The sequence below is a fragment of the Puma concolor genome, chromosome B4, assembly GCF_028749965.1.
Source record: "Puma concolor isolate L17-30 chromosome B4, mPumCon1.1.hap2, whole genome shotgun sequence".
In the NCBI taxonomy this organism is placed as follows: domain Eukaryota; kingdom Metazoa; phylum Chordata; class Mammalia; order Carnivora; family Felidae; genus Puma; species Puma concolor.
The window spans coordinates 124,106,014-124,121,752 of record NC_141673.1 but is presented as its reverse complement, the minus strand read 5'-3'; the positions used below and the strand labels follow the sequence as shown (position 1 = coordinate 124,121,752).

The following is a 15,739-nucleotide window of genomic DNA, read 5'->3' as shown; positions in this document are numbered from 1 at the left end:
TCATGAGTTTGAGCCCTGCATCAGGCTCACTGCTGTCAGGGCGGACCCCGCTTCAGATGCCTCTTTCCCCCCCCCTCTCTCTCTGCCCCTCCCCTGCTTGCATGCTCTCTCTCTCTCAAAAATAAATAAACATTAAATAAATAAAGAAAATAAAAATGAGGACGGTAATACTTAGGTAATGGAGGCACTCTGGGTAGTCAGAGACTTATGTGGACAGCAACATGAAAACAATAGTAGCTATCATTCATCTTCCCTTCCCCTACATCTCCTTTCTACCCTTCAGAAGTGAAAAGTCTACCGGGTATGGCCACTCTTCCTCCAGAACGATGTGGAATCTGTAGAAAGGCATTTTTATTTAGTTCCACATCCCATGTATAATTTCTCTCCATGGAGCAACTCCAAATGTTGTTAGATATTTCTTTCATCCATTTATTCACTCAGCAGACATTTGCTTCTCCTTTGAGTCATTGGTAGACTGAATAAGGGAGAGCTATGGTATAAATGGAGTCTATTAAACTCACAACATAGGTTAATTACATTTTGTGCACGGAAGCATAATTTACCCATTACAGGGATGATGTCAGAATAAGTTTATGTTTTTCTTGAAACTGGCAAACTTTAAGTTCAGGAAGGAAGAACGACTGGGAAAAGCTGTATGTGGCCTAATTTAACCATGAGCTAACTATCAGCCAGCACTGTAGTCATGGAAAAAGGAATTCAACATTTTACTGAGACATAAATTACTGTACAAAATCATATAATGCTTACCTTAAGACAGACACTTATAAAGTCTTAACACTCATTCATTCAAGAATGAATTGTAGGCATTGAGCGACTTCCATGAACTAAAGACTTGGGAAACATTTTTAATCAGTAATTCTAATATTGTGCCCAGCTTAAGCAGTGACTCCTCAAGAGAAAACAGGGTCCAAGGGACATCTGGTCTTACCAAGAAAAACTATGGGAGAAATAAAGGGGTTTTTAGAGCTCAGCCTTGAAAAGAAAAAGCTAAGGAATAAATAATAATTGACATCCAAGTATAAAAGGTTTCAATCAGAAAAGCGATGAAACATTTTTGGTCTTTACTGTCAGGTGTAAATCATAAAATTGACCTAGAGACACAGATTTCATATACATATTTATATGAAATATATATATTAAATCTATTGTGAATATATATATGAAATTTATTTATATATATGTGTATATATATATGAAATGTGTATATATATATGAAATGTGTATATATATATGAAATGTATATATATATGAAATTTATCGTGAAACTGGTTTCCATACAACACCCAGTGCTCATCCCAACAGTTGTCCTCCTCAATACCCATCACCCACTTTCCCCTCCCTCCCACCCCCCATCAACCCTTAATGTATTCTCAGTTTTTAAGAGTCTCTTATGGTTTGCCTCCTTCCCTCTCTGTAACTTTTTTTCCCCCTTCCCCTCCCCCATGGTCTTCTGTTAAGACACAGAGATTTCTGATGACACCAAGGAAGACCTTTTGGAGATCTTTTGCTAAAGCACAAGCAGTTCCGAGGAATGTTCCATATTTTCTGTCGAGGAGATCTCTGAGGAAAAAACCATCAGTCACTGTCAGAGAAAGTTTTTCAACATTGATCCACATTGAAAGTATGTGACATACAATTATAAGGTTGAAAGCAAACTTCAAAGAACCTTCTTATATCATCCCTCCCAGACAAATGGTTCAAAAGATTGCTGAAAATGGCTCTTCACCCTTTACTTTGAACTCTAAAGAGAGAGAGTTTACTCCCTGCCCGCTGATAATACATCATACGGTCTTTTTTTCCTTGTTTCTTGACGTGTACCTTAACATTATTAGCCAGAAGAATACAATTGACCCAAACAGTTCTGGGGGTCCACCTATTAAGGAATGTCTGCAGGGTTAAAAACCAAGTTGGAGACCCCTTTTTCAAGTCTGGTCGAGACCAGTGATTTTCCATTTTCGGGACGCCAATGGTAAAGATTATTTATGCCAGAGAAATACGTCCCTTCCTTCAATTAATTAGAGTCATTTTTAATTTCTTTTATTGGAAAAGGACTTGTCTAATTAAAGTTTCTACAGATTCTCATGTGTGAGAGGCACAGTCTAGGAGAGATGAATGGACTGTAATTAAAAGTTAGGACAAGTGTGCTGGTGAGTTACAGTTGGAGCTTCTTCTGGTAGCTCCCACAGTCGTGCAATTCATCATTCCAGCTGGTTGAGGAGCTACTCTAATTATTATAACAGGACAATAAGCATAAACTGGAACTGTCCCAGAGAAGTTTAGATGCATGGTCACCCTACCGATTACTAAATTTTACACAACGGTAAAAATGACGGTAGGACCTGTTTAAATTGCGCTAACAAAATGCACTTCTCTGCTTCATGATTTATAGACACCTAGTATGCCTACGTTGAACATCTGTTGCTATAAAAATCGGGAGCAATACCAATGGCCAAGGGCAACTTTGACTCTTACACCTATTGCCAGAGGAAATGCTCCTCGACCAGAGCACTTCTCTTAAATTCTTCCTTACGCTCAACGAAGCAGCATGACAAAAAAAACATGGTAATTGCACTGCCAAGATTAGTGAATCACAACTTTGTGTACTCATCTCCTATCAGAGGATTGTGGCTCTTAACCTAACACAAACAGCAAACAGTGCTTTCCTCTCTGTACATCACCATGCTTTGTACCAGAGAGCTCTGAATCAGTAAATTAGCCCTCATCAAATCGGATGGTGTGCTCCCTTTGTTTGTCCCAACGCAAATTTTCTGAGTGACCCTGGCATCGGATCCTTAAGAACAGTTCTTCGTCCAGATCAGCAGAACCCCACCATGTACTCATGGAAAAAATTGGGGATGATCTAGGAAACTCTGCAGAATGAGGGTAAGGGGGTCATGGGATCTAAGAAGTAGAGAATGCATGTAAACGGAGAGAGGAAATAGATTGCAGAGGATCAGAGAAATGCCCAGAGATCTTCCCTTTCCAGATGCTGAAGGCCCACTGTGCCTTGCAGACTGTGAGACACCACAGTGTTCCTTATGGCTCAAGTTATTATGGGATGGGTCTTTTAAAATGAACCCAAAATATCCCAACTCAAACCACTCCCTTAGTGATTTTGATACACACGGAATTTGAAATCATTCTCCCCGTTATTTCTTGACCGCACAGCGATATCCACAACCATCTAAATTTTTTTCCAGCCCATGATTTGGCAAAGTGGATTCTAAAGTCATTCCCCTAGTTAAGCCACGAGAACTAGAAGTCCAGACCCCACCGTTGTTATCATCGTTACAGAATCTGGCCATTTTCCTTTCTCTCCATTTCCTACTTGCCATTAAAATTCAAAGTGACACATTAGAAACAGCAGAGGAGGCTGCCAGTGAGTCTTGGTAAGCAGGGTTCCAGAAAGAATAATTTCCTGTGGTATTTTTTCTCGCACTAACCTTGGCCCAGATAATGACTGAAGTGTTCATTCATCAAAACGAAATTATACTATCAAAGAAAAATACAATTATTTTGCCTTTTAATGAGCAGGACTTGCGTTTTCTAACGAGGGAAATAGCTTTGGGAGTTAAATAACTCCCAAGATAATAAAGAACAAAGATTAAGGCAATTTTAAGTAATTGTGTATATGATAAAATGGATGAAAATGTTCAGAGACTTGCATAATTTGTACACAATTTTCTGCAGCTTGCAGGCTGGAGTAAATTTTTACTAATTAATTTGGTAAGCTATTATTCAAAGAAACAAAACTTGATTATAATAATTATTATTCATTAATTATACAAAAATCTTCAAACTGCTAAAGTGAAGAATCTTACTCAGGTAGTTACTAGTCGCTCATTTCATATCGTTGGGACATTTTTCCCAGTGGGGAAACGTGTGCTGCTTGGTAGATGCTGCAGGATGATAATGACCAAACGGGTTCGTTGAGCCCTTCTGGAATTTACAAGGGTATAATTTATCCTCTAAATTGACTGAACTCTGGATGGAATTATGATGGCCTTAAACAGAAGAAAAATGGAGAATGTTTTGCTTATGGGTCCCCCAACTGTTATTAAATTTAAAGTGCACTGCCTTTGGTATTTAAATAAATTAACAGACAGCTGTAAGAAATCACTTATATAATATTTCAGAAGGTGACTGATATTTACAAACAGATCCTGAAAGACCTACCAGCAGAGAAAGAAGAGAACATTTGCACATAATGTTTTTCAATTATTCCTTCTTCTTCTTCTTCCTTGAAACACAGGCCCAAGGGAACTAGCCTCTCCTTTACCCTGACTAGTTCTGCAGCTAAACAGACATCCCAACAAAAGGAAGCTGTCATCCCCCATACACTTTACAGAACGAACAATGTACTTCCTTGTGACCACATTACACCCTGCCGTAATCTCCTCCAATTTGGTGCATTTGAGCCCGAAAGCCACAGGAATCAATGTCACACAGTAGTGGGGGGTAAGTGAAATAATTGTCCACCAGTTGTTTTATTAAAGATTGGGCAGCTGGAATAGTGTCCGAGCAAATGTATCTACAGCCCCCGGAGACTGCTGGAGAGGGAGGTAACAAACTCTGACTTAAAGGAACACCCTTAGAGGAATACATTCCTTTCCCTGCCGAAGCATCAGTAATACATTTGGCTTCCCTCTAACGTGCAGGCGCCTGGGGAAAGCAAATGCAAATAAAAATTCTCTGCAAATAGTAAAATCCAAAGTGAGGTCAACACTTCCACCCTCAGCAGGTTATTCCAGTTTGAACTCTCCTCTTTTTAATCACGGATAATTTTACCAAAAGCGTAGCAGTCCTGCTACATCATGGAAGATGAATTCTGTGTTTTGTAGTTTGATGATTGCATACTCTGGTGCTGGAGTGATTTGGATGCTAATGTTACTTTTCCGTTATTTATTGTCAAAGGAGGCAAAATAGTGCCATATGTTCTTCACAATTTGTCATGATGAATAGGAAAAATGATGAATCAACACTTTAAAACTTCTCCCCATGTATAGTGATTGACAAGCAAGAATTAAGATGAATGGATAGTAATTACACCTTGCTGGAGGAGAAAGGGTGGGGAGCCGAGCTCTTTGCCCACGGCTAATGTATGAGCAACCTCCCAAACCCATCAAGATCCCTGAAATCAGTAAAACAACACAATAATTATCAAATACAACATCAAATACCGATGTGCCCCCAATGGTTTCAGATCCTTGTAGAGGATCCCAGAATTGCCCTCCTGATAACATTGCCATTGCATTGGCCCCAAGCAGCAAGTACCAGTGCCCTTGCCCAGGCGTGACCTCTGTAATCCTCAAGGCCTAAACTCAAAGACGAAGCCAGTGCTGAGGTCTCCCATTTTTGCCTCGGCCCCTAACCACGGAGTACTTAGTCGGCCAGAAGCCAGGCACTGTGGTATGCTGTTAAAGAGTATGAAATCTGGCCAGACTGCCTGGGCTCATTACAAACTCTGCCACTAGGCAGTTGCGTGATTTCCAGCAATGCTCTTAACTACTCTAGGACTCAGTTTCCCCATGTGAAAGTAGAAATAATAATTGTACTTGCCTCATGAGGTTGTCTACAGGATTAAATGAGTATGTCAAGATGGCGACGGACCCCTTTATAAGTATTTATTCAAACAAGTGGATAGACGCCCAAGGCAAAGGCCCTCTGAGGCCGATGATATCCCATTTCAGAATATTGTGTTGTATTAGATGGAACTGGGTCAGATGCAGAAAATGTTCAAATCAGTGTAAGTTAACAGAGTTCGACTTAATCATTCTTTTTCAGGATATTTCTAAAGAGTCTAAAAGTCATCTGGTGCTTTGAGACTGCCTACCTAAATGTATTCTGACTTGGTACCCTCGTAAGCCACAGCTACCCTGACATCTGGTATCCTAGGGTTTGCAGAATTTCCATACATCAATATTGACTTTCAGGGACTTGATGGCAGGCATACGAATATGGTGGGGCCTTATTCAATACTTCCTTGAAGATAGGAAGGGTGCCATACCGGAAACCACAGGAATTTTGAATCAAAAGAAAACTGGGATATGGCCCATCCCTTACTGGAAGTTCGACTTTGGTCTCCGTTTGCTTACTCGTGAAACGAAAGGATTAGATGAAGCCTGTAAATCGCAGCCTACGGTTTCCTGGGGTTATCTAAAGAAGTATTCTGTGAGCTATTTTCAACATTTCAAACAGCCTAATGGAAAACCTGCACTCACTCAAGATAACACTGTGGGGGGTTATGGAAACACTAAGTTTTATTGTTTGGTTGGTTTCCTCTCCCCCTCCCCCCCCCATTGGCAAGAATTTTATCACCTTGGTGCAGGAACACTGGTTGTCTTGTGCTGATGAGAAGTTCTGAGCAGCGATATATATGTCATTGGTAGTAAAAGCTGGAAAGAGAGTTTAAAGATTGCTAAAACAAATGGATTGTTTTTAGACAAAAATCTTTCAAAATCTGGAACCCCCAGGAGATAGGGAAATAATAAAAAGAATCCCTGTAGTAGAGCAGTTAATATTCTAAACTCTGTAAGTGCTTTAGAATTCCATGATTTGGGGCGCCTGGGTGGCTCAGTCGGTTGGGCGGCCGACTTCGGCTCAGGTCACGATCTCGCGGTCCGTGAGTTCGAGCCCCGCGTCGGGCTCTGGGCTGATGGCTCAGAGCCTGGAGCCTGCTTCCGATTCTGTGTCTCCCTCTCTCTCTGCCCCTCCCCCGTTCGTGCTCTGTCTCTGTCTCAAAAATAAATAAACGTTAAAAAAATAAATAAAAAAAAAAAAAAGAATTCCATGATTTATATGGCTCTGATGATCTAGAACACAGAGAATAAAATAAACTGAATTTAATTTGGATGAGAGAGAATAATACAAGTCCTAATAAAGAAAGGCAATATGAAGCAGGAGCTAGTTAGAAATGCACATGAGAATTGACAAAACACAAGGAAAATTCATCTTTTTCCACAGGGAGAAACTTCAGAATTCATTATTAATTAGGACAATGCATCTCAAGGGATAACATACAAAAATTATCATAGAGTATTATCGTGACACAAGTTACTAATATAAACTAGGAGCTATATACCAAGAAGAATCCATCCACCAGTAAATAAACAAGAACCTATTTCTCAGGGCAAGTTCTCACGGTCCACAGGGCCTGACTTTTCTGGCCTGGGTTCAGGTTATCCATGGTGGGTAAGGAGAGATGAAAACACTGACAAAAATGAAAGAATGACAGAATATGCAAAACTTGGCAAAGGAGAGTAACAAACCCAATTCTGATTTTCCACTTGAGGAAGCCACACTGCCATTTGCCCCTAAGTACAACAAAACAGACCGAGGAGACTCCGGTGAAAGAAGAGAATTGCAATTATACATTCTAGGGGCCAGAACGATATTGTGAGAGGGATTATTCACAATGAGACATGGCGAGCAGCAGTAATGGACTAGCTTTCTCTAGTAAAAATATGTTAAAATAGTTGTTATAGTTAATGGATCAAATACATCATATGGATGGAGATGACATCAGGAAGAGTGTCAGTTTGGGAGTCCCATTTCTGCGACATTTTTATTAACAGGTTAGGTGATGGGGAGTGAAAAGCAGCTTTATTCATATTTTTCAGCGAACATTTATTGATCCCTGGTTATGTAGCAGGCTCTATTGGTGACTAATTTCTTTATCTGTAGAGTGAGTGGAATGGACTAAATGACTCCTAACTGACTTCTCACTCTACGAATCTTTGTCTAAAATGTCAATTGACAGAGTCATTTCTTATCTTCTGTATCTCAGAACAGAATAGCAGTAGAGTCCGATGAGTTTACCAACAGTATCTCTAACTACGGATCCTATGTGTACAAAGAAAGTTGTCAGAGAAGGGAACAAATATAGAACACAAATATTAAGATGATTTAGCTAAATGATAGGAAGTATTTCTTGGAAGAGGACCAATGGAGGAATTGGTCCTGACACTATAGAATCAGATATTAAACATTCCTTAAATCACTTCCATGTGGTTTTCAAATGATCAAGGATTGTAATTTGTACTGACATGAAATATTCTCCGTATGCTTAAAATATCAACTTGTAATTAATTTCTCTTAAGGTGGAAATGTTTTGTTTTTTTTGAATGAATGCTTTTGGAAAATACCACATCGGTTTGTAAGTTACTCTCTTTAGTGCCAATACCATACAGATACACTGGACACTTTTGCTGGTGAGGTTAGAACAAGGCCACACAGAGAATTGCAGAAAGGGTACTGGACTCTTCATCTAGCAACCTCGACTCTGTTTTTGAGTCTGGCGTGTGGTCTTACACACATCCTCCACGTGTTCTATTTTCCCCACTGATAAAAATGAGGACATCGGACTAAAGGAAGCCGGAATTTTGCAGGGAGACTATACAAATCCCATGCAATTACTCAGTCCAGCTTAAAGTCCAGGATTTCCAGGCAACTCTTCGGCCTTTCAATTGGCTCTGGAAGTGACTCTCTGTTATCTGGTGACCTATGACCTAAAAAGCACTCTATCTGCCTCTGCATCCCCCTCCTCCCCAGCACGCGTGCAACATTCAACATTCAATAGTGCCTCTAGGCTAGGACGCCAGCGAAGGGCAGTCCCGTTTGTAAAGGGAAAACGTGGGAGATGCACAGCAGTGGCTGGCCTGTCGCAAAGATGGAATCCTGCCAGCCAGGCAGTGTGAGATGGCCCTGTGGTCGCAGTGGGGGAAGTTTCTTGATTAGACTCTCGTTCTTATTTTCGGAAAGGAACTCACTCATCTGATGCTTCCTGTGGCTCTGGCCTGCCCTCTGGGAGGGTCCCCCTGGTCCTTTATCCACCATTGTCACAGCTGAAATTAGGATTTGGGACAAGACCCCAACAGGGGACACGTAACTTTCTGCGGGTGCAAGTCGGAAATTTCAAGGGTGTTTGAAACTCAGTTTTTAGCTCAGACTGCTCATTTCTTGACAATACAGTTTTCTAAAAATGTACTCGACTTTTTCATCTATTTTTGAGTAGAAACATTCGCAAATTTCTTCCTGGAGGTAATATTCCTGATTTTTTTTCTTTGTCCCCCCAACCCCGTGTTTCACTCAACTTGACACCTGCTTAGAGGCCACCTGAAATAAGAGGTGAAAGACTATTCCCTTAATCTAATGTTTTCTGAACACTGAGCCAAGGTCATCTGTGAGGGCTTATTGACCTTTGTCACTCAATAAGGCTCTTAATAATTGTGGTTCTTCTGTTTGCAATACATGACACTGAATTTGCCATAGAGGGGAAAGACAGTGAATAAATCGATTAGGAGTTTTGAAGGTCAGGTACACATCACTTCTCACATTTCATTGACTAGAGCTCAATAACTAGAAAAGAGACTGAAATGGAACCTAGCGCAGTATTGCCCAGTAGTTTCTGCAATGATACAAATATTCTGTTTCCACACCGTACAAAATGGTAGACATCCGCCATGCGTGGCTCTGGAGCACTGGAAATCTGGCTAGTACAACTAAAGAATTGATTTTTAAATTTTATTTAATTACAAGTAGTTTAAATAACCCCATGTGGGTTCCAACCACCATTTATTGGCTTCTGCACATTCCTATTTTCCCAAGAAGAAGAAATGAGTTTGGTGAGCAGTGAGCCAGACTCTGCCCCACCTGTGGGCATCCCCGCCTGGGCTAGCAAGCCAGGGAAAAAATTTCTGGGTGCACGTCAAGCATATTCCCTAAATTGTCTTGCAAACTCTGTTCAGATACAAAAGCCAGAAGTCATCTTTACCGTCTTTCTCCAGGCTTACCAGTACAAACAGAGAAAAAGATGCTAACTTATATTTATACTGGATTGTTTTAAAAGGTATAAGTAAGGACATTATTCGTGTTCTATCTATACAAATGGAACTGAGGGGGCGCCTGGGTGGCTCAGTCAGTTGAGCCTCTGACTTTGGCTCAGGTCATGATCTCACAGCTCTTGAGTTCGAGCCCCACGTCGGGCTCTGTGTTGACGGCTCTGAGCCTGGAAGCCTGCTTTGGATTCTGTGTCTCCCTCTCTCTCTGCTCCTCCCCCGCTCATGTTCTGTTTCTCTCTGTCTCTCAAAAATGAATAAATGCTAAAAAAAAAAATTTTTTTTTAAAGAAATGGAATTGAAAATAAGAAAAGGGACCTTATACTGAACACACAAGTTTCTGGTTTTGCCTTTTCCCTTGTTTCATGAATAAGGAACATGTTAATCTCCTCATTTTTAGTTGTGAATGAGCTACAGATGGGCTTCATTCAGTTGAAGCTCTTTTTATCTACAATATTTTGTGTAGGAGAATGTCGTGGGAAGGTTACTGGGGCAGTGAAGTGTGTTAGCTATTCTCAGAGGAAAGTAAATCCTCATTGATCGGAATGCAAAGCCTCCATGGCCAAGTGTGTAATAATAATTTGAGGTAAGAAATTAACTGCAGAAATAAAATTTTTAGAATTTGCAACTCCTTCCCTCGAGAAAAATCCATTTATATTTTATTAGTTATAGTTTCTTTCTAAAAAAGAAAACGCACATCTTAATAAAGCTAGACATCTTTTCAACAAAATTTGGATTTTAATTTTTAAAATTTTCTATAATTTCCCTAAATCTATGCTGCTCTTTCATACAAAATTCGGAGTCACATATCTCTCTTTGTCAAAAAGAGTTATATACTCCAAAGAAATAGAGGGGTGCCTGGGTGGTTCAGTTGGTTGAGCAACTGACTCTTTATTTCAGCTCAGGTCACAATCTCACAATTCGTGGGACGGAGCCCCAAGTTAGGCTCTGTGCTGACAGCATGGAGCCTGCCTGGGATTCTCTCTCCCTCTCTCTCTGCCCCTCCCCTACTCATGCACAGTCTCTCTCAAAATAAATAAATAAACTTTAAGAAAAAAGAAAAAGAAATAGTCAGTATCCTTGTGAGATGGTAGTAATATTAGCTGAATGCAATTGAAGCCCCTTAGAGCAAATAAAGAAACATCATCTATAGCAGTTCAGGCAAGGCACTTATACCCAGCTCCCCCCTTAAAGTTTAAGACACAATGCTTTAGTAAGCCATTAATACTTTAGTTAAAAATACTTTCGCTCAATAAAACACAGTGTTACGAATGACTGTCTTCATTTGCCACATTATCTTTTCCGGAATAGTTGGAGGCAATACTTTGGAAAAACAACAAACAGAGCTAGTTCTAAGCAAAATTGTAAAGTAAAACTTCTACTTCCTTTTGTCAAGATCCTCTTTCTTAGATTTTTTTTCAGTACCTTTGCATTCTCCTGCTTTGAACTAATTAAAACCTATTCACTTTAAAATTGGGTGTGCCCATTTTACAATCATTTGCGATCCTCTGAATTAGAATGCTGGCTCATCTACTAGCTAATTGTATTTTGGTTCAATCGCCTGCTCCTGTATAGTGTGAAATTCTTCTCTCATGAAAGAACTCCTTGAAAGACTTAGCGGTCTTCAGGCGCTGCTAAAACCACACAAAATGAACGGTCCACCTGCACACGTGGGCCCAAGGCCTGTCCTATGCAAGAAGGTCAGAGTCTCTCAGTAGATGCTTCAGGTAAGGGGACAGCGTCCTTGTTACCAATCTCCTTGTCTCTGAGCCTGAATCAACTAATTGTCACTATGACTAACTTAAAACCCTCAAATGTGTGGGCTTTTCATTATTAGAGATCAGCTCACAGAAAGCTACAAACATGGCCGCTTTCTGTTCTTGTAAGCCTCATCTCCCAACCCACCTACAATCTGCAGATAAGTCTTGCACTTCCTTCCTCCCTCAGGTTCCTTCTGTATTGGGGTCAGAGCACCACGACTTTGCGCTTATAGTGCATCTTTTTCCCAGAAGCTTCTTGGAGGTTTTCAACAAATGAATCCCCATGTCATTATCCTGTAGTGAATGAGGACACTGAGGACCCAAGGGCTTTTTTTAAAGACCAATTGTCTTTCAAGGTTATTTGGAAAATCACTTTTTTTTTTTTTCCTGTTAGTGTACCTGAAACCTCCTGACAAAGCCTACTGCCATTCAGAATGGTTTTTTAAAAAAGAAAATTACTTTAGTTATGTAACAGTTTTAGTTATTTTAGCAATTTAGCTAATTGATGGCCTTATTCAATTTGCATATTCATTGAATTTTCATGCTGTCTCTCCATCTCTCTCTCTCTCTCACACACACACACACACACACACACACACACACCAATGTCTGGCGCAGAAGGCAAGCCACAGGCCCAGACTGCAGGTAACTCACAAATAGTTACTTGTCCACTAATAAGCTTCACCCCTAAGATGCCACTGATGGTTTTTTTTCCAAGTTTCAGGGGGAATAAATCACCCTTTCCCAGACTAGGGTTGCCCTACAATTTATCATCCAAATACATGCATGTGAACGGATGTACATGTATCAGTTATTCCGGGACCATAGACTCATTCTTTTTTCTGAGACACGTCTTTACCGTACCTGACCTCCTGCTTGTACCTCCATACACCTACCGCGCTGCTGGATATGCTGGTTCAAGCTCGTCTCCCTCCTCCAGATTGGAAGTCTCTTGGACCTTCACTCATAACCGCCCTCCCTCCTGCTGATGGTGGTGCATGATGGCAGGTATAATGGCACCCGTGTTGGTGGCTGTGATGACAGGCATGCTTGGGAGACCTCGCTTCCTGTACAAAAAGCATGGCAGCCTGAGCCCCAGGAACTGGGTCAGAACCATCCTCAAGGCCCAGGATCCAAACAATTCCTTCTACAAGACTCGGCCGCAGGCCAGAAGCACAGTCCCTGATGCTCTAGGGCTATCATTTGAAGTACACTACAGTAATAGGAAGAAAATCAACATGTTGTTCAAATCTAAGCACAAAAACTCATAATAAGGTTCCCAAATCGAATGCATACACAGAATTAGGACACCAAAACTTCAGCATGACAGTTTTTACTACGATCCATTTTTCCTCTCTCCTCACCACCCCATGAATCAAACTGGGCTCACATGAACAATAACCTAACTTGCCCCGATTCTAGTTCTTAACCTGCAGAGCAGATAAATGTCTGCCCCTAGTATTTGCGGATATGACTAGCGTGTTTCATATGCGTTCATTAATCGTCCTTTTATGTATTTTCCCCTTTTTGCCCACTTGGGGATGTCCCTGCTGTTACAGTTACGGAGGTCAGTGCTCTGATGTCGCCACTTGTGGCGGGTTCCATGGAACAACCCTACGCCTGTTTTAGGAAAACTCGCAGAACCAGCTGCACTTGGTGCCATGAGGACTTTGGAGAACTCAGCCTGGCTCCCACAGGTCAATGTCACTCCATTTCAAAGAGGCATGAGAAGCTCCCTACCTGGTAGGCGTTTGAAGAGGTTGCCAGAGACGGTGGCCATTCCTTTTTCTGAGCCCGCCTAGTGAACAGAAAAGCAGGGCTTCTAGGTGTCAGTACGTATGAGAGCTTTTGGCTGAACGAGACTGGAACAAGGGATTTTGTACACGGTTAAGATTTGTGCCCCCCCCCCACCATGCAGTGTGGGACAAAGGAGCAGGGCCAAATGGTGTTTCACAGAGCCTCTGGTATAGCAGCTCCCTGCTTCTAGGAGTTCAGATCGTCTTTCAAGAGCGACCCAGAAGTCAGATATGCGGAGATAAAGATGTCAGCTTGATTACTAACAAAATCTAGGCAGAATCATACAGGCTGATCCACCGTGACAGGTCCTGCTGGTCTGCCACGGGCCCCATTAAATTTGGGGGGCAGATCGCCAACCAAAAGAAGGATGGAAGAGGCTGAGTCAACCGTGACCTACTTTTTATCTCAAGTTCAGGCAAATCACTCACGTAGAGAGAAATAGGGTGTGGGGCAAGAAGCTTTCGGCTAATAGACGTTCCTCCACGTAGAAGCTCAGAGGGAAAGGAAAGGAGCCCCCGGGTGCTTGCCTTCCTGAGGACTCCGACGTTGACCCTTGGAATGACAATAGGAACATGTACTCCTATTTTGCCCAGAAAATGCCCAAATACCTTTCAAGGCCACAAACCACATCTGCTTGAGACCAAAGCCCTTGTTCTCAATCATTACATTATACTACCGTCCTGGAATCCCCCGCACGTTACAAGATTTCAGTACATGGTCACTAAAATCCGAGTCATTATTCTCATTGCCGTTATTCTTGCAGTCATAAATAAGTTTGGGTTATTAAATGCACTCTTCTGAAGTTGGTCTTAAGTCTATGCAAATGAGAATAACCCAAGAAATTTGCCACATTCTTCCTGGAACATATTTCAAGAGGAAAGTTGACGTGGAAATGTCTTCAGCTCATGTTCTGCACAAAGCAAGAGTCCTAAGAAATCCTCTTTCTTCAGTCATGGGAGTAGGTAGAGTCTGGAATCTGGAAGCTGTAAACGCTGGGGGGCATTTTGGAGAGGTCATAGTAACGGAATCAAATATTCAAGTGAGCTTATTTTAAAAAAATAAACCTATCTTGTATAAAGAAGTCTGCACTTGATATGATTGCTTATTTGTCTGGGCATTTTCATTTTTAAAAGTCAGTAGCAGATTTACAACATATTTTAACAGTGGCCCCAGAATCACAGTAAAGTATGAGGTCAGGGTAACCTGTAATGCTAGAAAAGCTGGTCTTTAAATCTGGTCATCAGCTGTTTCTCTCAGGATGCATTCAGCTGCAGGTTGTTGAGGATAAAACACATAAAGATAGGAACTTCATTTGTTGTCTTATATAAAAAAAGCAGTAAAAAAAAAAAAAAAAAAAAGAAGTCTAGAGATAGGGCCCTTGTAGGGTGAATTAACTCAGTGGCTTAACATTTCCACCAGGGGTCCTGATCTTTCTACCTTTCTCTTCTGCCATTTTCACTACGTTGGCTATTCTCCTCAGGCTTGTCACCTCCTGGTCACAATAGGGCTATAATAGCTCCAGCCATCACAGCTTGACACATATCTAAGAATATTAGAAAGAAGCCCCTTTCATGGATCCTTGTTAAGAGTGAGAAAAACTAGTGCTTGCTTCAGCAATGCGTATGCTAAAACTGGAACGATGCAGAGAAGATTAGCATGGACCCTCCAAATTTGTGAAGCATTCTATATGAAAAACAGAGAAAAAGAATGAGAAAATTTTTTCCATGAGGCTCCCAAGACGCTTCTCTCACGCCTCATTGGCCAGAACTCTGTGGCCTGAGTTTTCATGAACCAACCACTGGAAAGAATAGTGGAACTTACCATGACTGACTAATGTCATTCTCTAGAACTGAGGAGGGGCCCAGCACCCTTGAAGGGTCTTTTGGTTAGTAAGTACATTGATAAAAATGCCAGTTGTTCTATCTGTGTATTACCCAAGCCACACATTTCTGTTTCTGAGAGCTATAGGACTGTGGTTTTGCTCTGTCAATGCCCTCATGTTAAACAGGGCCGATCAAAACCCTTTATAACTTTAACAGAGTGACCATGATTCTGATTGCTCTAGGCTTTGATGTTTCAATGTCTTCAAAAGTGCCTCTTTACTTCCTGACATGAACCAATGGGCTGGTTTTTTACTGTGCTTCATCGAAAAACACATATAGTTTTGGAAAACTCATATTCGACATTCTTTCGCTCACGCATTCAGTCGTCGGTCTTTGATGCCCACTGTGTGCTAAGCACTGCCCGAGGAGCTGGTTATAGACAGGTCCAGAGCCTGTTTCCAGTCTAGTCAGGGAAATTCAGACAGGTACACAACGTGATGGC

At 41.2% G+C, this 15,739-nt stretch overlaps 1 pseudogene; it reads left to right on the top strand.

Annotated features, from left to right (window-relative positions):
- The first annotated feature begins 15,017 nt into the window (after positions 1 to 15,017).
- On the top strand, positions 15,018 to 15,107 carry LOC112868034 (U6 spliceosomal RNA; annotated as a pseudogene).
- The last annotated feature ends 632 nt before the right edge of the window (positions 15,108 to 15,739 follow it).